General features: G+C 42.4%; 1 protein-coding gene across 4 annotated transcripts in view; it reads right to left on the reverse strand.

The window, feature by feature from the left end:
- The window catches only part of Hivep3 (HIVEP zinc finger 3), a 428230-nt gene that overhangs the window by 393345 nt on the left and 10704 nt on the right, over window positions 1-24181 (reverse strand). Inside the window, exons 1-2 of one of the 4 annotated variants that reach the window (XM_052717847.1) lie at window positions 19090-19105; window positions 17304-17377 (exon numbers count right to left, since the gene is read on the reverse strand). The exons of 2 other annotated variants lie outside the window; for them this stretch is intronic. The gene's annotated coding sequence lies outside the window, so the exon portion shown is untranslated. Of the gene's footprint in view, window positions 1-17303; window positions 17378-19089; window positions 19106-24181 lie in introns of those variants that run through there. One more of the 4 variants, XM_052717845.1, reaches the window with a different exon arrangement.

A 24181-nucleotide genomic window follows, 5' to 3' on the forward strand; every position in this document is an offset into this window, starting at 1 on the left:
CAAGTATGAATGTCACCTGGTTGAGCTCATGTGTCTTACATTAGCATATTTGAAATCTGGTCATTTAAAATTAGATCCTAAGTGGAACGAGCATCCATATGGCACCAACAATGTGCCAGGCCTTGTCCCTAAGTTCGTTCCCTATAGTAACACTCCCAGGATTTATTACTAATTCCATCTGTGGCAAGAAAGCCAGAGCACAGAGAAGCCACACCCACACCAAGCCAGATTTGAACTCTAGAGCCTGCCCAAGGCTAGGCTCAGTGTCTCGGCTCAGGATGGATCAAAAAGATGGTGAGCTAGGGAACTGAAAATAAGTGACACTCTGGACCAGAGTGATATGCAACAGAATAAACAAACAGATGCAATAACATAATCAAGATGCTGAACTGTCATCTCAGAAGCACATGCTTGTCAGCGTAGCCCCAACACTGTCTAGGGAGGGGTACGAACAGTCTGGTATCACAAATCCAGGTTAAAGACACATCATATTCTACCGGTATGAAAATATCTTTTCTACAGCTGCCATGGTCACAAAGAGCAGCCTAACTTCTAGGGAGCATCTCTCTGCACAGCATCACTGCTGTGTCTGGCACAGTGTCATGCTGGACAGCACTTTTCTTAATATAATTTTTTATTCATTCTTTGACAATCCCATACATATATGTCAAATATTTTAATCATATTCAACCCCCACACACACATTTTGCTCTCTTATTCCCCTTCCACTCCCTCTGGGATTTTTCTTCCCAACACATCCCACTCCTATCTTCATGTCTTTTACTGTTTAATATCCCAGTTTAATTAAAGTTGCTCGCATGCCCATGGGTGAGTATAGGGTTATTCATTGGGTCACGGGTAACCGACAGTGGCTACCCATCATTGAAGAAACATGAATGCTTCTCCCCCAGCAACCATTCACTGCCAACAGTTCCTGAACTCGGGTTGGGACCTCACGTGTCCCTCTTAACCCATGCTGGAATGTCGACTGATAGAACTTGTGCAGGTAGTCACAGCTGCTGTGAGTTCCTGAGTGCAATGGGCACGTCAGGCCCAGAAGACAGCAACCAGAGCATTTCTCCCATCCTCTAGCTCTCACAGTCCTCCCGCTCCCTCCTCTGGATGGTCTCTGAGCTTTGAGGGGAGGGAAAACGATGAACATGACACAGAGCTGAGCACTCAACTGTCTCTCACCCAGCACTTTGACCATCTGCACTAACCCCACCCAGATGTTCCTTTTTTATTCTACCATTCCTAGATTTTTTTATTATTAAGAAATTTTCTGTTCATTTTACATACCAACCACAGATGCCCCTCTCCTCCCTCCTCCCACCCCTTCCAACCTTCCCCCCAACTCACCCCCGATTCCCACCTCCTCCAAGGCAAGGTCTTCCATGGGGAGTCTGCAGAGCCTGGTACATTCAGGTGAGGTAGGCCCAAGCCCCTCCCCCTGAACTAAGGCTGTGTAAGGTGTCCCACCATAGGCACTGGGCTCCAAAAGTTCTGCTCATGCACCAGGGATGGATCCTGATCCCACTGCCAGGGGCTCCTTAAACAGGTCAAGCTAAACAACTGTCTCGCCTATGCAGAGGACCTAGTCCAGTCCCATGGAGGCTCCACAGCTATTGGTCCACAGTTCATGGGTTCCCACTAGTTTGGTTGTCTCTGTAGGTTTCCCCATCATGATCTTGATGCCCTTTGCTCATAGAATCCCTCTTCTCTCTCTTCGACTGGATTCCTGGAGCTTGGCCTGGTGCTTGGCTGTGGATCTCTGCATCTGCTTCCATCAGTTATTGGATGGAGGCTCTATGATGACAATTAGGGTATTCACCAATCTGATTATTGGAGTAGGTCAGTTCAGGCACCCTCTCCACTATTGCTAGTAGTCTACAGTGGGGTCATCCTTGTGGATTCCTGGGAACTTCCCTAGCACCCTGTTTCTCCTTGTTCCCTTGATGTCTCCCTTATTATAATATCTCTCGCCCTGCTTTCCCACTCTATCCCTGTTTCAGTTTGACCATCCTGTTCCCTGAGCTCGGAACATCCCCTACCCTCCATTGCCACCCCTCACCCTGTTTGCTCATGTTGGAGAGGATTCGGAACAAGGAGAACATTCCTCCACTGTTGGTGGGAGTACAAACTTGTACAGCCACTTTGGAAATCAGTATGGCAACCAGTTTCTCAAAAAATTGGGAATTAATCTACCTCAAGACCCAGCTACATCGCTCTTGAGCATATACCCAAGGAATGCTCAATCATACCACAAGGACACATGCTCAACTATGTTCATAGCAGCATTATTCATAATAGCCAGAACCTGGAACAACTTAGATGCCCCTCAACCAAAGAATGGATAAAGAAAATGTGGTACATATACACAATGGAGTACTACTCAGCAGTAAAAAACAATGACATCATGAAATTTGCAGGCAAATGGATAGAACTAGAAAATATCATCCTAAATGAGGTAACCCAGACTCAGAAGGACAAACATGGTATGTACTCACTCATAAGGGATACTAGATGTAAAGCAAAGAATAACCAGACTACAACCCACAGCTTCAGAGAAGCTAGCTAACAAGGAGAACCCTAAGAGGGACACATGGATCGCCCTGGGAAAGGGAAATAGATGAGATCACCATGACCCAGATGTTTCTTTAGCCTGAGGCTTCTGTGACCACCTGTTCACAGGAGGTTCCTAACAGCTAAAAGGCTAAACTGATAGTCAAGTGTCTTCACTAGGGTTTCTATGGCTGTGATAAACACACCATGGCCAAAAAGCAACTTGGGGAAGAAAGGGTTTATTTCATCTTACAGCTCCCAGGTCACACTCAATCACTGAGAGAAGTCAAGCCAGAAACTTATGACAGAAACTGACTCAGGAGCCACAGAATGAGGCTCATGGTTTGTTCTGCCTGCTTTCTTATACAACTCAGGACCATTTGCCCAGGGGTGGCACCACCCACAATGTACTGGGCTCTCACACATCAATCACCAATTTTAAAATGCACCCACAAGCTTGCTCAAAAGCTAGTCTTATGGAGGCATTTTCTCAGTTGAAGTTCCCTTTCCTCAGACAACTCTATCTTGTGTCAAGTTCACACATGCATGCACATGCACGCACACAAACAGGACATCAAGCAAGTAGTTTCTGAGCACCTACTATGTGTCTGGCCCAGAGGATGTAGCAATGACAAGACAGATATGGCCATGCCTCCACAGCTGATGTACCAATACTACACACCCAAACAGACATACCTGTTTGGCAAAACACTGAAATAATTTTTAACCATTTGGTAAATAGCCAATGCCTACCTAAATCCCTCGAGTGTCCCATCTTTCCCTGGGCCTAACTCAGGACTCCTCAAAATATTCCCATGATCTATTCATCAACTAGAGAGGCAATCCAAGCCCAGCAGGGGCACATGGTTTTCCTATGCTATGACTGGTGAGTACTAACTCCCTGTTCCTAAGTACTAAAAGTAGCCAAGAGGCAAAAAGTATCTGTTCTCTTTAAACAAGTTTAAACTCATATTTTCTCTGGTATACTGCCAATTCTCTTTTAAAACAGTAGGTCTTTATTCAATTTTAAAAAAAGAAAAGCTTCAGACACACAATGTGACAGTCAGCAACCGTCTGAGCCTGGCTCAATAACACAATAGACATCACACCAAGACAGGACCAGATGCCACCCCACCATCTGCCACCTACTCCAGTTCTTCTTAAAAGGCACCTTCAAGTGGTCCATCAGCCAAAGGTACTGGAATAAGTTCTCCAGGCCTCACAGAGGCTCATAGCAGAGGCAAATAACATCAGTCATGAAGTCTCATCCATATGCCCATGGGAAATCCCTGTGCCTGCCTAGGTGACAGAAAGGACAGACTGGCCCTGAAAGGCATCTATGAAAGCTGACTCAGTGGCAGAAGACCCCTTTCTTCATACTGTCCTCAATCCCAACTAAATCTCTACGCCACTCAAAGTGCTTTTAAAACTACAGGCACCTGGCTTTAGAAATGGCTCCGCTAGTAAGCAGCTTGCCATGCAGACATAAGGACCTGGGTTCAGATCTCCAGCACCCATGGTTTTTGGTTTGATTTGTTTTTAAAGGTTTTAAAGTCAGGCATGGCTACAGGTGCCTTATAATCTCAGCACTAGGGAGGCAGAGATAGGAGGATCCCTAGGGCTCTAAGCCATAAGAGACCCAATCTCAAAAAATAAGGTTGAGAGCAATTGAAGAAAACACTCAACATTGACTTCTAGCCTCTACATCATGCACACGTGTGCATACATAAACCCCTACTTCTATACATGCATACACAAATAAAATACATATGCCAGCCTTGGCAACTTCTGTCAGATGATCCTACCCATGCAGTAGGGCCCCATCTCCATGGAGCAGTCAAAGGAAACCCTAGAGTGTCACTCTTGAACCCTACAAGTCTGCAACACAGAAAGGGGAGGTCCAGGTTCCTCCAACACCCGCCCCCATGCTCACACAGCAAACTAATCAGTGAGAGGTGCCCCTTCCACCAGTGGATGGAGGGCTATGGTGCTCACACACGTGCACAAAAGACATCCATTCAGCTCCTAAGCTGGGGTCTTGGGTTTTAATGGCACCATTTGGCACTTCCTTCTAGATATTTCTGGAATAAGAAGTCTGCTAATATTTTTACATATCAGTGAGTGAGGTGGAAATGAAGACTTCAAAGCTGATTTCTATTGAGTAAGATGATCCTTGCATTCAGGGGGCCAGGCAAGAGAATCATGAGTTCAGAGATAGAGCCTAGGCTATTCCAGAGAATTTGAAATCAGAATGGACTATGTATATATCAAGACTCATAAAATAAAATGGATACATTCTAAAGATAATATTATGCAAGAGGAAAACCATTACTATAAATGAACTTTTGTCATTTCCTGCGCCTTTTAGCAAGTACTCCATCCTTAATTCAGCAAAGGGTTCTTCATCCACATGAACCTTAGCCAGTCAGCCTGCAGAGGTGACAATGGAGAAATAGTAAAAATCTTGGGAGTAGAGTCCTTCAAGCGTCCATGCTGGTACAGATCTGGAAGTCCCACCCCTCCCATGAGGCTGTCAGATTGGCAAGAACCAGACAAGAGAGCCAAAACTCTGCAAAGGGCTCCTTGTAAAGAAGAATCATATTTATGGCTGACATGGAAATCAAGATGTAGGCAGGTAAAGAGGCCAATTCAATGGCCAAATATCTTCTGAGGGAAAACAGATAGTCAGAGTCGCTTCTCAACACCTGTGATCGCAGTGAAGGGGCAGCGCAGACTTGTCTCAGGGGGCAGAAGCTCCACTGGGTTAGTTAAATGAAGCAGCTCTTCAATGTCGAAGGTTCTTTTTCTTTTTGTCTTAAAAATCTTGCTGCCAATAAAGGAGCAATCCATGTATTGATCTCAGCTTCAATACTAAGCCTAGGTGGAGCAAGAAAGCTTGCCCTGTTACTCTCCACACTGCTGGGTTAGGCAAGGGGAGTGCAGCCTCACCAACACCTTCCCAAGCCACAGAACAGACTCCAAGCAGGTATACAACAGGCTCCCTGTGTGACCCAGAGGGAAACAAAGGGAGGAAGTAATCAGAGAGCCAAGGAAGGAACTGGGAATACTCCAGTTCAAAACCTCCATCCTGGGTCCTTAAAGTCTTGGACCCACGGCAGAGATACAGCAGGAACTTATAACTTCTGGTCTTCTCAGTAAAACCCAAAAGGTGCCCCTCCCCTAACTGGAAAAAAATGACTAAAAAAATGTTTAAATGTTCTGGAAACAAGAGAGAGAGGCAGAACTTTAATTCCATGGCAGCATCCTTTACAGAACTTAGCAACCAAGTGACATGCAGCTACAGCCTCTCTGGGTTCCAACTGCCTCATTAGTAAAAATTACAGTGAGTGTCCAAAAGGCAAAGGGCTGGACCTGCTGCCCAAATTAGCCCTATAATGCAATAGAACTATCAGGGACTCTGAATTTATGCAAATGATATGTACCTTAAATCATCTTGAAAATGCACAGTACTGTTCACCATTAGAGAAACCCTGTGGTCTACAGATCTTGAAAGTGCACAGTATTGGTCACCATTAGAGAACCCTGTGGTCTGCAGGCAGTGTTTCTAACTATGGGGCCACACAAAGCAACATCAGCAGCACCTTAGAACCTTGTAGGCAAGCAAACCCATCCTAGACTAATAAATGAAGAACCTCAGAGTGCATCCAGGAGACTTATTGTAACCAGTCACCCCTGGGACCTAATGCATGCTACAGTAAACAAACAGTTCCTTGTGGATTGATTACAGACATAAGATTTATCTGAGGACATACCTGCCCCATAGTTCTAAAGCCTTTGTTCAAATGGGGCCCTTGTCCTTGCCATTCTCTCTGTATGAAGCACTGCCCCATTTATCCTATTCAGCCCCAAGGTGACTTGGTTCAAATGAGGCTCATTCTGTATCCTTGAGTCCCTGTCCTCTGCTCCATTGTTCCCAAAGTCCTCATCCCCTGTAGCTAGAGTTTTCCTGCCTGGCCCACAGTCAGGACAAATCTCTCTCACCTGCCAGTCCCACAGCTGCTCAGACCCAACCAAGTAAACACAGAGACTTATATTAGTTACAAACTGTATGGCCGTGGCAGGCTTCTTGCTAACTGTTCTTACAGCTTAAATTAATCCATTTCTATAAATCTATACCTTGCCACGTGTCTTGTGGCTTACCGGCATCTTCACATGCTGTTTGTCATCGTGGCGGCTGGCAGTGTCTCTCTGACTCAGCCTTCCACTTCCCAGCTTTATTCTCCTCCTTGTCCCACCTATACTTCCTGCCTAGCCAATGGCCAATCAGTGTTTTATTTATTGACCAATCAGAGCAACACATTTGCCATACAAAACATCCCACAACAATCCCCTTCTGAGGAACTATATAATGTGCAATGTTTTCTCTGTGTCTCTCCAACAGGAAATAAGTTGCCCTCATGACAGTCTACAGTGACTAGCCCATAATAGGCTCTTATGCACAACTGTCAAATGAATGAGTCAGGCAAATTCTAGGTCCACCGTTCATTTTATAGACTCAAGTAAAGTGGTTTCTTTTACAAACAGGAGTTTCCATCTTCCACAGAAGGACCCATACTGCACCCTTCTGCAGCTACCCAAATGGTTGACAACCTTGTTTTACAATCAACATTCAGGAAAGAGTCCCTAGTGAAGATGTGGTATAAAGTCTCTATCAGCACTGAATGTACCACTCACTTGGCTATTGTATCTCTCAGATATAGCCTTCTTCAGTGGCTGAAAGTTAACACACAGCCATTAGGGACAACTAAAAGTTAGTGTATTTGCTTCCAGATTGAAATGGGCAAGGTGAAGTGCCAAGTGCCGATCTCTTCTTGGCTGGTTCACTGTAATGATTTGGAAGTAGGGCTCCCAATCTTTCAGAGCTGGTTTCTTTTTTGTGAACTTCTGGGAGGTTCCAGTCTGAGTAATTTTCTATAAAATGGTTCTACACAGATCACATAGGGTAAATGACACATTGGCCATAAGAAGGCCATTGGGTCACTGTTCCCACACAGTGGTTCCACTACTCATGTCCTCCACATGACCAAACCACACTAGAGTAAATTCTCCAAGAAAGTATATGGGTTGGAAGTCAGGGTCTAGTGGAAGATGAAGAAAACCTGCTGGTTTGTTTATCAGTGTGTGTATTGGATTGAGGGTGGTATAGAAAGGGGACTGGTCAGAGGGAGAGGAAAGGGATGGATAAAAATTATCTGTGAGAAAGCACCTGCTACCCAAAAACACCAGACCACAGTTCTGAACCTCTTTGGTGTTAGGAGCTCTTTATACCCTTAAAATCTGTCAAGAATTCTAAAGAGATTTTGCTTATGTAATTATGCCATATCATTATTTAATATATTAGAAATTAGAATTGTGAGTTTTTTAAATGTTTTGACACTGTAGTTCACTATGTAGCTCAGGCTGGTCTCAAACTTGCAATCCTCCTGCCTCAGTGTATCCAATTCTGGGATTATAAGCAAGTAACCACTATTCCCAGCTAAAATTAAATTGTTAATATTTATTAACTCATTAAAATAGTATTTGTTACTCCATTACATGTTAATAGAAATAACTTGTTTTAAGAAAAGTTATTATCTAACTATTTGAAAAGATTTTTCAAAAGCAAAAACTCAATTATTAGAGGAGTGGTGGTGTTTTACACTCTAATAAGTCTCTTTAACATGAGGCTTTACTGAAGACAACTGGAATGTGAATCCACTTTAGTATAAAATCTGCTGCAGTATCATAGGTCTGTTGTTGGTTGTTTTGTTCTTTTGGGGGGCCTGCCACCCAGCTCCCAAATAAGTCACACACAGAGGCTTGTTCTTAATTGTAAATGCCCGGCCTTAGCTTGGCTTGTTTCTTGACAGCTTTTCTTAACTTATCCTGTCTTTTGCTCTGGGCTTTTACCTTTATTTTTGTATACCTCTCTTTCTTACTCCATTTCTGGTTGTGTAGCTGGGTGGCTGGCCCCTGATGTCCCCCTCCTTCTCTCACTCCTCCTTCAAAACCCTTTTCCACCTGGTTCCTCCCTACCACTTCCTGTCAGCTAGTTGCTAATGAAGCCTCCTGACTGCAGGTGAATTTTATTTAATCAAGCACATCTTTGCATCATTAAACAAATGTTCCAGAGCAGAAACAAAAGTAACGTACCTTAAAATAATATTCTACAACATGGGTCTCATGGCCTGGAGACAACTCCGTTGTATATGTATAATGTAAAGAAAATAGAAAAGGTCTAAAGATGGCTTGGTACAACTATGAAAGTAGTTTTGACCTCATAACTCTCATGAAAGAGTAGCCGCTCCCCCAGGAGATCACAGATAACACTTTAAGAACGACTGCACAGCTGGTGCTATGCTTCAATCCTATTCAGAGACAGAGGGCTGCAATTCAGTGAGAGAGGGCCACACAGTTTTACCAAATCACACAGACTCAAGTGGAGTGCAGCAGAATGCAGATTGTCTATGCTCTAGAGGAGTTCTCTTAGACTCTGACAGGGTTTCTGTGTGTACTGTATTTTCTGCTTACATAGCGGGGCTGTTGAGGGGTTACTGAGTAGTAAGCACACTGAAAGAGAAGGGGAAAGGAAGAGAGAGGACTTTTAAAGCCTAAAGGAAATGCCATTTTACTCCAAAAGCCCATCCCCTTTAGTGACCATGAGGCAAAGGATGAGTGTGTTATCCCTTCACGATTCAGTCACCAAAGCTCCCTCCAAGGATAAGCACCTTTCCATATTTAGAGGAATTTTTTATTTTATTATTTTATAATACGTGTTTGAGTGTTTTGTCTGCATGTATGCCCATTCACTATGTGCATGCCTGATGCCTGCAAAAACCAGAAGAGGGTGTCAGATCCTCTGAAAGTAAAGTTACAGACAATTGTAAATTGTCATGCGAGTGCTGGGAATCAAACCCAGGTCCTCTGGATGAGCAGCCAGTGCTCTTAACCACTGAACCATCTCTCCAGCCCCTTTGTTGGGTGAAATTCAGAAGAAAAGGAGTACGTGTTGAGTGTGGTGTGGTGTGGTGTGGTGTGGTATGGTGTGTTAGCTTGGTTTGGGAAAACATGAATTTGAAACACCATCCAGACATTTTATTTAGTGTCTAATCACCTGAATGGGGGGAAATGGCAGCTTCAGGGAACTTGAGAGGAAGCACCTCTAGCACTGAAGATATTTTAAGGCCATTGGTGGATATTCAAGGATAATACTGACCTTTGTCAACTCAGGGACTTCACCCTTGTCTCAGGACGAATCTCCCTGTGGAGGAAAGTTCTATCAAGAAGGCACCATCTTCATGGTGGGGTCGAAAGTAAAGGGAGAAGGTAGTGATCCAGCAAGCTGTTAACACAGTGGAAATGAGCTGTATACCACCCAACAGGAATGCACAGTACTTCCACTGAGCTTTCCCATAATCATTACATCTAATACATTTCATGTGCACCTTTTAAAGGCAAAGCAAACAAAAAGCTAGCACTCAGTAGAATATGTCTCTCGCCCACTCCGTGCACCTGACAGACCTATATCCCAAGGTAAAAGCCTGCTTTTCCCTACTTCTTCAGTTTCCTTCAAAACTTCAAAGCAATTCACATCTCTACCTCTTACGTTATCCATTAGAAAACAGTAACTCCCACTAAAGAAGGCTCACTTATAATCCCTCCATTCCATGACCTACACTCCAAACAGGGTTGATAAATGTACATTCTACTCAGTAACTATATGTCCTGTGCATTGTCTTTCAATGGATTCTAAAAACTCAAAACTGGTAAGTACCATTGAAAATACAGCTAACAGGACAGGACGCAAAGAGCTATGTTCCTATCATCTAGACTGAGAGAATTAACTCTCACTTCCCCCTCCATGAACTATGGGCACCAAGGCACATTTCTGCTTCCTTCATATTGGGAGTGTAACTTTGCACCTTTCGCAGAACTCCGGGGAAGTAAAGGATGAGTATAGTGGTGCCATCTACAAGCACTGTGTCATAAAGCCAAGAGTTCCTGGTTATGCAGTTCTTATAAAGGAGTCTGCTCTCCTTGAAAACACTCTAAACTGGGTGTTGGTAATCCCAGCATTCAGGAGGAGGGAAGGGGGGAAGTGGAGGGAGGGCAAGAGAGGGAGAGAAGAAGAGAGACTTCTGATTGCCACTAATTGCTTTCCAAATCTGCTCCAGAGTAGCTACCTGGGATTTCATTTCATTGTTCTACTGGGTAATTGTCTGGCTGAAGAATACCATTTAGTAGCTGCTCTATTCTGGAAAAGCTCCATGTAAGTAAGTATCCAACATCCTTGCATGTTTGAAATGTTTTAGTCTTTGCTTAACTGTTGATGTGGTTTGTGCAGCAGGCCTTATTGGATGCCAGAATATCACCTGTTCTCATCACCATACTTCTCACAGTGGGATGCTTTTTGTACAGGTCTCCCTCACTCTTTGTGTGCCCATAAGAGGATGGATTTTTACTGGTTGATCTATAACTATTACCCCATATTGGTTAAAGAATAAACATGTACCAAAATTTTGGTTAGAAAACACAGAAGAAAAATCTTCAAAGACTTCTGAATAGCAAGTATTCCCATCTTCATTGTAAGACTGTTGTTTCCAAATGGACCACCTGGAACTGCTGTGGGTATCTTGTCACCAGAGAGAGGTATTCTATGGGCAAGGCCAACAACTTGAGGGTGACACCATAGACCAATGCAAGAATCATGAATCTTGATGATTAGTTATCAGTGTTAAGACAGTGAATTTCCAATGCTGGTGATTTTCAAATCTGAATTTCATATGATTTGATACAACACAGTTCCTTCTTGCTCGAGCCACTTCAAGACTTATGCTCCTTACAGTCAAAAGAATTCTAGCTAATCCAGCTGGCTATAAAACTGTTCATGTCCTTCCCTTTAGATCTTTGAAAGTATCATTTCATTGTTACTATTATGTACTGCAGTTGATGACAGCACTCATATGTGAATCTATTTCCTATTTCCTAATAAAGAATGCATTCTTCTCTTGCTGACAGAATTTGTTTCCAAAAATACTGAAATTCATCAGAATATGTTTGACTTAGATTTCATGTTTCTGCTTTTCAGCACATTTTTTAATTTGTTTTTTCATTTTATTTAATGTGTATGGATTTGCCTGTGTGAAAATATGTGCATCACACATGTGCAGTGCTGGCTGAGGCCAAAAAAAGACAGCAGTTGTAAGCTGCCATGTGGATGCTGGGAACCGAACCTAGGTCCTCTGGGAGTGCAGCCAGTGCTCTTAAGTGTTGAGCCACCCCTCCAGCTCTAACTGAGTACATTGTTGTGTTAGGTTCTGAAAGATTTTCCAAGTTTTATCTTCTTGCTTATGTATCTGGAATTTATTAGTGTCCTTCCTGTTACTCTGACATTTTAGTGCATTTAAAAAGTTCTAACAATCATTTTTAATTTCCAGTAATTCTTGCTTCATGTTCCATTACCCAGTTGTTGTTTTATCTGTGTTTAAGTCTCAGACTTGCTTTTGATTGTTCCACATCTCCTCAAGTGACTTCCCATTTGTCGGCCTTTGTCCTTCCTGATACCAGTTTCCCTCAGATATCTGGCGGGCTTGGTTGATGATTTATATTTATTGGTGGAAGGCTCCGAGGCTGCCCCAGGTGGTTTATGTGTGTTTCCTCTCCAGGAGAGAGTCATTTTTTAGTATACACCAGTGGGATCAGGGAGGTAGATTTGGAGTTGCCAGCACCATCAAAGGAAAAAGCACTTCAATGTACTTCCTTTCGATTCTGAGCCAACTTAGATGGCTTTCGTCTTTACCCTCTGGCTCTCCCCCAGGAATTCTTTTTATCTGCTGAGTCTTCAGATACTGCATTGCTCTCTGGCCCCAACTTCATTCCTTGGGATGCCCCTTAGCAAGTCTTTCACAAGTTCAGAGAACATTTCTTAGAATTCAAATTGCCTTCACATTTCTTAGAAAGGAAGGAGCTCATAGCCAAGCTGTCCCGAGGGCACCTTTCTGCTTCACTACCCACATACTGCCTCCAGGCCAACTCCTCATCCTCTGTGTGTGTCTAGTCCAGGCTTGGAGCCTCTCTGAAGTCTCCACCTCAGACACAATTCTCTGTTGAGTTCTAGCTGACTTCCTATTGTGTATTATACTGTGGAAACAACCTGCACACCCATCTAGTCTCTACCTTGTGGAAATCTAATCAATGTCCACACAGAGCACTGCCTCCTGTCTTCAGAGCTGCCATAGAGTCACTCTGTTTCTACAGCATCTCTCTTAGTGCAGTGAGTTCTACAAAGGCAAATGAATGCACTCCCTCAGCCATTTTGAACTAGAGTGTGTATTACATTTCTGTTAATACAAATCAACTTCCCCCTGTATTTCTTTATAGCACTTCCCTTTGAGGAGGTCTGTGCCCAAATTCCATTTCTTCTAAGAACATCAGTTCTCATCCTAATGAATTTTATTTAATGTGACTACCACACAAAGATCTTCATCTCCTAATAAGGCCACATTCTGAGATCCTGGGAATTAAGACTTCAGCATCTGAACTTGTGGGCCTAATTCAAACCATTCACCTCGATGGCTTCAGAGATTTGGTTTCCATATCCTGGGCTTTGAAGAGGACCTAGAACTCAAACTCTTACAAGTGAAATCTTGCTATTTCCACTATGAAGTAAAATAAATAAATAAACAAAACCTCAGTAGAAATCCTGACCATTCTTTACTATCCCTGTTATAACAATCCCAGCAATAAGTTAACACAGGATAAGGAAAGTCAGGGGGAAATGTTAAGAGGTGAAGAGGAAAGAAAATACTATTAATACTTCATTATCTTTCTGGGTGTAGTTACATGCCTGTGATACCAGCACTTGGGAGGCAGAAGCAGGAGGATTAGAAGTTTATGCTTATCTTTAGCTACACAAAGAACCTGAGGCCAACCTAGGCTACAGGAGACCCTGTTATCAAAAATGAAACAAAACAAAGCTGTACTGTTTTTGCTAGGATGTGGTGGCCCACACTTTTAATGCCAGCATTCAGGAGGCAAAGAAAGAAGGTTGGGGAAATCAAGGCCAGAATAGGATATAGTGAAGCCATCTCAAAACAGATGGAGCTCTGGCTCAGTGGGAGAGAGCTCAATTAGTGCATTCAAGACCATGGGCTCAATCCCCCACACCTCAAAAAAGAAAAATTCAAAACTATGTCCAGTTTCATTAAATCGCCCTTGCCAGTAGCAGCCTTTCACTTACAGGAAATGGATTCTCCACTGAAAGACATCCTAGCAGCAGAGGAAGGACAAGACACGGCAAATTTTGATATGATGGCCAAAAGCAGCTAACCAGAAAAAAGCCACATTTGCAAGGCTAGCTAATCTTTAAATGTCATGTGAATTTCACATTGACAGCCACCATATTCCTCAAGTCACATATGGTAATAGGTTAGATGAGAATACATACTACATGAGAAATGCATGCTTTGAAGAGAAATACACATTAAAGAGCTTTCCCCCAGATTCCAGCACCATACAGAAAGATGTCCAGTTCATGCGATGATTCCATATCCCCTGGCATGATGCCCATGTCTGAGATAGGTGGCTTTCAGGGAAGGAAACAGGAAACCCCATAGATAAAAGGATTGTGTTTGTTTTCAGTAGAGAAGGATCTTCGTTTTGGTTCTGCTGAGAAGCCAGTGCTCTTTCACCAAAGAACAGCATCTCTAAAGGAAAAGTCCTTTTTCTCCCCAGCTGGGAGACAGTCCAAGAGGTGCAAAGAAAAAGACGCCCCACAAAATTAACAATGGGGCAGCCCTAGTGAGAATGCACGTACTGTGGGCAGGGACCAGTGGCAAAGGTGGAGAGTCCAGGAACGGAAACAGAGCAAGGGGGTGATGGGTGGAAAAGCTCCTGCAGGAAGTCAGAGGAAAGAGGCAGGGAAGGGATGTAAGAACTAGGAGTTGCTCCAAGGTCGCCACAGTCTGAAATGATGGTGGATTAGCCAAGTACCAACTGAACAGGGTAAACCAGAAAGCTCCTGAGCTTTGCAGAAGCCCTAGGACAGCCAGGGTTTCCTCTACTCCAGGTCCAGTGATACCATCCTGCCCTCACATTTCCATCAGCTTGTGTTAGTGTAACCAACTTTAACAACATCCCTAGGCACTGATGAAGCTGGTGCTTCCAGGTGATTTCCAAAACTCACTCGAAATCATTAGGATTCATAATTTCAGTCTGGAAACTACCTAACCAACCCTTGAATTAAGGCAGTTTGTCTCAAGTTCAATAAGTTAGAAAAGGGTTTTCTGTTGGTCTTAATTTGAGGCTCTTAGTTATTCAGCATCAACCAGCAGCATCCCTGGCTGGATTCCCATTCAGCCCTGCCAAAAAGGCCTTGTTTTTTCCATTATGCTACTTGCACAAGTATGGCCAAGAAATGGGAAGAAATTACATATCTGTGACCACCAGACCTGTGTGTCCCTGCAAAGGCCCATGTGCTGCTGCTGCTGCTGCTGCTGCTGCTGCTGCTGCTGGAGACCCCACAAAGCAGCAAGCCTGGCAGAAAGTGATCTTGCCTCTATGGGTCTGTGCTGTGGGGATCTCTAGAAGAAATCCCCAGAGCTCATGGCTAATCACAGGAAAGTCCAGGTAGTACCACCACCAAAGCAATGGATGAAGCCAAACCTGGATTCTCCTTGGAGCAGGGCACTGCTCAGGGCTAGAACTCAGGTATGCTTGGCACAGAGCCTTACTGATGCCTAGCTACCTGTGGTAGTTTGAATAGGAATTGTCCCATGTATTTGAATGCTTGGTCTATAGGGAGTGACACTATTAGGAGGTGTGGACTTGTTAGAGTAGGTGTGGCCTTGTTGGAGGAAGTTGTCACTGTGGAGGCAGGCTTTAAGGTCTCATATATGCTCAAGTCACACCCAGTGTGACAGTTCACTTCCTGTTGCCTGCAGATCAAGAGGTAGAACTCTCAGCTCCTTCTCCAGCACTATGTCTGCCTACATGCTGCCATGCTTCTCACCATGATGATAATGGACTAAACCTCTGAACTGTAAACCAGCCCCAATTAAATGTTTTCCTTTATAAGAGTTGCTGTAGTCATGGTGTCTCTTCATAGCAATAGAAACCCTAAGACACCATCTCAGTCATTCAGTCTTCCCCTGACAGAGATGGAATACTGTGCAATGGAACACCTCTCCTCCAGGCTCATCAACCCAAAGCAAAGTCTAAATCCAGGCCATTCCTTAGTAATGAATGTCATGGCTTCTGGGCTTTGCCTAAACACAGATGCCCTAGTTGCTATGCTCTCTGACTTTTCAGACCTGCCAGGGATTTTCACAGTCACAATCCATGAAGCAGTCTAGACACAAGGCATAGCCTGCCTCCTCAGAGGTCACAAAGAGCAGTGCATCCTCCTTCCCTCCAATGAGCTTCTCTCCTTATCAAGGATGTCATCATCCCATGGGAGGAGGTCAAGAGGCACAGAGGAGGCAGGCTCTTACTCAGCAGGCATCCTATTGTGTCTGTGCATTGAGTCCTTGGGTGTCCCCATAAGGACCAGGCCCCGGGAATCTAATGCCAAGCATTGATTTCTGAATTCTGCTATGTCACTTGTCCCTGAGACAATGAGATGGTGAACTCAGAATGCCCTAGCTGCGTGGAGGTGAGAAGGTACAATGAAAAGAAACAGGAGTGAAAAATCCCAGAGAACAATTGAAAACAGCATTGGCTATATTCTCCATCTTCCCTAGCTCACCTCTGTGGCTATGGCTGCATGTGTTTTCCTTTCATGTATGTCTCTTTTGAACCATTCCTATTCTAAAGTCCCTAGGAAAAACATCCAATAGAGATGCTGAATTGCTTGTTGCATGGAGACTGGAAAAAAGGGCAAAGGGGCTTTGGGCTAGCCATGCTGGGGTGAGACAGTTGTTCAAACAGTAAGTCACATAAGGTAGATGAGATGTAGAGGTGAGCCTCCATTTGTGTTTTTAAATACCTGTATTTGGATGTGGGGGGGATGAGAGAGAGAGAGAGAGAGAGAGAGAGAGAGAGAGAGAGAGAGAGAGAGAGAGAGAATTTCTGAAAACGGATTGGAACGAGATGGCTGAGTGAGTAAAAGTGCTTGTAGCACAAGGCTGACCACCTGAGTTCAAGCCCCAGAAGCTACACAAAATTGTCCTCTGACCTAAACATTCATGCTGTGGCTCTTGCATGCCCCTCAACACATGCCATACATACACAGTGATAACAAATTTAAAAAATTTTAAAGCCAGGCATGGTGGTACATGCCTACAGTCCCAATACTCCGGAGGTAGGCAAACCTCTGTGAGCTCCAGGACAGCCTGGTGTACATAGCCAGTTCCAGGCCAGCCAGGGCTACATAGTGATACCTTGGTTCTAAATAAGTAAATATTTAAAACTTAAATTGGGATTTCCATGGGTTTTTTTCCTCCACATGCTCTATGTTGTGTAAGTTATTTACAATGGGAAAGTATCTGTGTTCTGTATAAAAATGAAATGCAGGTATATGCAGATGAACAGGAGATGAAGTCAGACAGGCAAGAAGCAAGAGAAAGGCAGGCCTTCATTAGGGATTCAGTCCTTATTGTGGAATTGATAAAACACAGACAAAATTTAAGAGTCCTGGTTAGCGTTATCTGGTGATTAAATCAATGCTTATATATTGAAAAAAAACTTAGAAAGTCTAAAGACTACACGGTGAATATCAGTCAGATGAGGCCTGAGATACACACCTGTGATCCCAGAACATGGGAGGCAGAGGCAGGGTGATGGCAACGTGAATGACAGGTGTGACTGCCTGGTGAGACTGTAAATTAAACAAAGAAAGGAAATCATCAGTAATGACCAAAGAGATAGCTGGTGTTTCAGTTACTTTTTGTTGCTGTGATAAAACACCATGACCAAACGTGACTTATGGAAGTTAATTTTGCCTTAATGGTTCCAGGGAAGAGTCCATAAGGGCAGGGGAGGCATTGCAGCAGGTGGCCTAAGCAGGAAGCTGAGAGGGCACGTTTCCAACTGCAAACACGAAGCAGAGAGGTTGAAGTAGATGGAGGTGGAGTGATGAGCTCCCAACACCTGCCCTCAATGATGTACTTCCTCCAGAACCTCCCAAAGGCTGTGCTCCCCAAACACCTCCCCCAACCAGGGACCAATTGCCCAAGTGCTGAGTCTGTGGGGGACATTTCTCATGAAACCACCGCAGACAGCCTGACATTTTGGTATAGTTTCTACTGGTTTTAATACAAAAAAATATGAAAATCTTTAATTATGTAAGATGATTTTTGTGGAAATAATTTTGTTTTGTTTTCATTTAATTTGCATTGGTTTTCTACTTACATCACTGTAAAAAAAAATTTGAACATGTAAGTTAGAAAGTAGAATTTTTCATAATCTCACCATCGTCAATTGTTATAGGTATGTAGTATCCCAAATTTTCCTAATAAAATACACAATTCTTTCATTGGGATCACACTACATAAATGTTCACCTGAGCCTCTGAATTTATCAGTTAAGACAGATCAACTGTCAACTTTCCACAAGCGACAGTTTAGACAGGCTAGACCTAATCTAACAAATCTCACACAATATCACCTTTTTTTTTTTTTTCAAAAGACAGGGTTTCTTTTTGTAGCCCTGGCTGTCCTGGAACTTCTTCAGTGGACCAGGCTGGCCTGGAACTCAGAGATTTGCCTGCCTCTGCCTCCCAAGTGTTGGGATTAAAGGCATGCAACACCACTGCCCAACTTAAAATATCACCAATTTCAATACCCCACAAATGCTTTAATGGATATCTTGATATACATAAGTAAAAATATATGAACACATGTGTGTTTGTGTATATACATATGTGTGCAAATATTTCCTGAAATAAAATTAGTTGAAATTTAGGATTATTAGATCAAACTGAATGCATACTTAAATTTCTAAAAAGTGTTGCCAAGCTCTGGCAAATGCTATAGAAACAGAAATTTCCAGCAACATTATTGTTTGGATCTTGACTATCTTCCAAAGATCTATGCATTTATAGTCTGGGTTCCCCGACTACCACTAATGAAAGACAGTGGATCATTAGAAAGCAAGGTCTAGTGAAAGGTCCCTGGAAGTCACTGAGCATGAGTCCCACACCTCTTTCTCTCTGCTTCCTGACCACGAAGTGAGCAGTTTGCTCTGTCACATACTCCTATCATGATAAGCTGCCTCACCACAGGCCCACAGCAACAGAACAAAATAATCATGGACCAAAACCTTCAAAACTGTGAGCCAAGATAAGTCTTTCCTCTTCACAGGCTCGGGTACTCCTTATAGTAACAGAAAGCTGAGCAGTACAAATGGGGCATTAGAATACCCTTCTGCCAAAACAAAACAACGTAAGAGAAGAAGGTTTTATTTTTTAGGGATGTGAACCATCATGGTGACTGAGACAGGAGCATGAGGCAGCTGATCACATTGTCTCTGCAGTCAACAAGCAGACAGTGGACAGGAAGTAGGGCTGGACTATGTAGCCTCGAGACCCACCTCCAGTGAATCACTTGTTCCAGCAAAGCTCCATATCATAAAGGTTCTGAAGCCTTCCAAAACATCTGCACATGAATCTGTGGAGGACATTTCACATTCAAAACCCAACATTCTAGCCCTGACCACCACAGAGCCACAGCCATCCCATAATACAGCATGCATCCAATTCAAATATTTAAGTTCACATAGTCTTTTACAGTCCCAATACTATTCAAAAGTCCAGATTGATTGATCATAGCATCAGCCCCATTCCTTGGTACTTGTATTGAATATATTTCTTGTTGCTGTGACAAAATACTTAACAGGAAGCAATTTAAGGTCAGAAAGATTTATTTTGGCTTACAGTCTGAGGGGATACAGTCTGTCATGGAGGGGAAGGCAAGACAGCAGGAGGATGGAGCAGCTGATTACAGAGGATGGACAGGGAGTGAGCCTCCAGGCCCCCACTTCTTCAGGGCTCCACACCCTAAAGTTCCTCCCTAGGTAGCACCATCAGCCAGGGACTGATTGTTCAAACCTATCAGCCTATGGCGGACATCTCACATTTAAGCCACAGCACTGGGTATCATCAATCTTCTAATATATGATGAACGAACTGGCAGTATATAACATATTAGCATCTTACTGATTTTTTTTCAGGCTGACATTTAGGTTGGTTTTATTACTTATTTTAATTTTGCTTTTCAAAGAAAACATTAATTGTATACAGCCTAATTCATAGTTCCAATATTACAAAATATTCACCAATTTAATTGAAAACCTTTCATTTTATATTTAAATGTGAAATCTTTCTGTAACTTACTTTGGTTTAAGAACTGAAGAACCTGTACTTTAAAATAAAATTGTTGAGTCAAAAATAAAAAATATTTACAGAAAGAGCACAAAACATAAACATACAACAGATGAACTTTCATACACTATCCAGATCAAGCAAGAGACCATGCCCCATGCCCTATAGGTTCCATTAATTTCTCTTTGCCACCATTACTTCCCCAGATGACCCTGGTCTAGATCAGCACAGCTCAGTGGTTCTTTAGATATCTGGCAGGAATTGTATCAGGACAACAAAGTATGGCAGTCTAACTGTCCCCTGTTCTTGGCAACACTTGGTATTGTCTGGCTTTTTAATTTTACCCATCTGGCGGGCATGTAGACAGAGATATTTACAATAGTAAATATAATTTGCATTTATCTGAAAACTGGTACAATAAAGTAACTTTTATTTTTAGTGAATTTATTGGCCATTTGGACACCTCTTGTATGAAAAGTTTGTTCAAGGTATTTGTCTGTACTCCTGAGTTACTTAATGTTTGTTGATTCTTAGAACTTCTTTATATGTTCTCTTACTCTATGTGTCCTGTCTTTTCACTTTTTATAGTGTATTTTGTTGATCAGAGATTTTATCTTATCATGTTTTCTTTTATAATCAGTGTTGTGTATGTGTGTATGTCTGCATGTGTGTGTATATGTATGTGTATATTTGTATGTTTGTGTGTATATGTGTGTGTGTGTGTATGTGTGTGTCTATGTGTAGGTATGTGTATGTGGGGGTGTATTGTGTTTGGGGGTGTACGTGTATGTGGGTGTATGTGTTCGTGTGTCTTATTTATGATATGTTTACCTAAAATTATACAAAAAAAATCTCACTTACTTCCAAAAAACTTATTTTTACCATTGTTTGTAAGTCTACAATGCAATTAGAATTGATTTTTGTGAATAGTTTGAGGGAGATGTGCCATATGAGTATTAAATTAAACTAGCATTATTTGTTTTAAATGCATACTTTCTCTAGCACATTTCAGTGTTACATTTATTATAAATTAGGTAATTACATAAAGATCTGTTAATTTTGTTTCATTTGTATAAATGAAATGAGACCCAGACCCCACAATGTACCTCTTCAACACAAAATAACTTTTTTTTCACTAAAGGAAACAAAGAAGCAATAAACACTGGGAAAATTTCGTTGATTCCCCTACTTGCCCTCAGAAGCCTCAAACCCCATCCTGTGCTTTTGTTTCTCTCTGAGTATGTTGTTCTTGTCGATGAAGCCACCTGTGCAAGCCAGCTTGTACGTCACTGCTCTGAGTCGCTCTTTATTGAGGCTCTCCTGTGGGAAATGCACTATAAACTTGCGTCTTTTTCTCTTGTTAATCTGGGTTTTGTTAGAGAGATCCATCCTAACAAAGAGGCGAGGACCAGCTGTATGCTCTTCAGCAGGGCGTGTGTTTATACAGTCGTGAGCACTGCACTGGCCTCATTACAATACTTTATAATCAACCCCAACGCCTGGGAGTATGGTGCTCCCAGCTTTCTTCTTATTCTCCATGGTTATCCTCATCTCAGCCTTCTCTGCAAACAGATTTTACAGTCACTCAATCTATGAACATGGTATATCTGTCTACTCAAAATTTCTTCTTTACTCTCATTATAGAGTAATAGAAATCTCAGCATAGAGATCTTGCCCATCTTTACTGCATTTGTTGCCATTAATTTGATGGGAGTTTGTTAGGCTCCTGTAAATGGTATGTTTTAAATTTCATTTTATCTTTGTCAGTATTATGTGTGACTGTACAGCTGATTCTTTTAAAGACTTATTTTTATTTTATGTGTACATAAAATAAAATGTTTTGCCTGCATGTATGTTTGTGTACCACATGTACGAAGTGCCTGCACAGGCCAAAAAAGGGTGCTGGGTCCCATGGAACTAGAGTTACAGTTGAGCAGGTGCTTAAAATTAAACCTGGGTCCTCTAGAAGACAGTTGATGCAGGTGCTTAAAATTAAACCTGGGTCCTCTAGAAGAGCAGCCAGTGCTCTTAACTGCTGAGCCATCTCTCCAGCCCCTGTACAGTTAGTTACTTGCTATTATTGTTTTACTTTGCTTTTGAGAAAGGGTCTCACTATGCTGCTCAGACTGGCCTTAAAATCTCAAGTTCAAGTGGCCTTCCTGCTCCAGCCTCTTGAGCAGCTGGGACTATAAGCATGTGCCACTGAGGCTGGCAAAGTACAAAGGACTGACCTTGAATCCAGCAACTTCGCTAAACTTGCATTAATTTCAATAATTTATATATAGATTCTTTTAGATTTTCTGTGTATACAATCACGTTGTGTCTCTGTAATGAGTTTTCCAATCCCTGGACCTTTACTTCTTATCTGGTCTTAGGACAGTGACTAAGACTTCATTTGCAATGTTCAATAGAAATGGAGATATCAGACATCTCAGAATGAAGAATTCTCAATATTTCAAATTATCACCATTGACAGGATGCTTATTTTAGGTACCCATTATCAGATTAAGATTCCTTGGTTCAGACAAAATCATGAATAATATTGAATTTCATCAAATCTTTTTATGTCTACTAAGATGATTGTATTTTTCTACTGTATTCTATTACTAGAGGAAATTACCTTGATTTGTTTTCAAGTGTTAAACTTCTCCTGAATTCCTGAAACTCACCCCCTTGGTTATGATTTACTGGCCACTTACATGCTGCTGAATTCATTTGGTTATATTTTAAGATTTGTAAATATAGGCCCATGAAAGTTTGATCTTCAATTTTCTTCTTTTCTTAAAAAAGATTGTGTGTGTGTGTGTGTGTGTGTGTGTGTGTGTGTGTGTGTGTGTGTGTAGGTACCTGAAGAGCACAGAAGAGGGACCCTCTGGAGCTGTGAGATGCCCAGTGTAGAATTGAACCCAGGTCCTCTGTAAGAGCAGCAAGCACTCTTAACCACTGAGCCATCTCACTGACCCCCTTCAACTTCCTTTTACTGTAATGTTCTTGCCAGATTTTGGAGTGAGGTTTGTTCATTTGTTTGAGAGAAGGGGCAGCGAAATGCTCCTTCTCCTTTGCCTCTCTGGAAGAGTACTCAAGATTGATGTCAGTCTATCTTCCCAATGCCTGATGACTTCACCGGGAGGGCACCTGCAATCTGTCTGCATATTTGTCTATCTGAGGTTTGCTGGGAAGATCTTTAACAATGAAATCAATTGTTTAATATTGCTGTTCATTCTTTCTACTTCTTCATGTTTTGGTTTTGGCATAATAGTTTTTTTAAAAAATTAGTTTATACTCCATCTAAATTGTCAATTGTAAAATGTGTCAGCCCCAAACGCATCTTGTAATTAAGGGTACATCTCTAAGTCCATCCACTTTCTTCAGAACCACTCATTGGATAATAAATCTCTTATAAAATTATATAATTATCACAGTCATTCAAAAATGCATTGGTTCAAACTACAAGCCAAGCAATATTCCAGTGGTACTGAGTTAAAGAAGACATTGTTCTTGCTGCATGGAGCTTCCGTTTAGTAAGGAGACTCAACAAAGCAGTGCCAAGTGCTCTGAAGGATGAAGCAGGGCAGGTTGGAGAGTGTGGAAGAAGAAAAGGGAGGCTGGGCATAAAATAGTGGAGAAGGCACTTGAGGAAGTCTAATCTGATCAGAGACTTGAGTGACATCAATCACAAGAAGACAGAAGGAGGAAGCGCACAGTCCCTAGGGCAGAGACAGACCCGCATTCTAGGAAGAGCAAAGGCAGCGGCGGTGTGGCGGTACAAAGCAGAGGAGGGAGTAGAAGACAACTTGGAACCCAGGCAGGGTCGGATTGTATGGGGTCTTGAAACTACATGAGCGATTTAGGTAATCCCAAACATTAGGGGAACACTAACTGTTGTTTTTTTAAAAAAACAAGCACATTCATTTTGAGCAGTAAAATGACATGACTTGACACATGTTTTTAAATGTTACTTTAACATAAATGTAGAATCAATTGTTTGAGGACTAGTAGAGGTCAGTTAGGGAGCTATAGCAATAGTCCAAGCCAGCATTGGTGCTGCTTGGGTTGTGCTGAGAATGGTAAAGAGAAGTGGTCAGAAACAGGATTGGCTATTGTCTAAATGTGGGGGTACAGGAGAGCGAAGACTCAAGGCTGACTCTCAGGTCAGGGACCTGAATAGCTAGGTAGATGGTGGTGGTGTTTATGAGCCTGAGATCTTGAAACCAAAAGAAGCAGGTCTCAGATAGTGGAGGTTTAGAACGGGGGGGGGGGTTGGTAGAGAACATGCTACATTTAAGATCATCCTAGACATCC

Source organism: Peromyscus californicus, unplaced genomic scaffold, assembly GCF_007827085.1.
Source record: "Peromyscus californicus insignis strain IS unplaced genomic scaffold, ASM782708v3 Scaffold_5__1_contigs__length_169319896, whole genome shotgun sequence".
Classification (NCBI taxonomy): domain Eukaryota; kingdom Metazoa; phylum Chordata; class Mammalia; order Rodentia; family Cricetidae; genus Peromyscus; species Peromyscus californicus.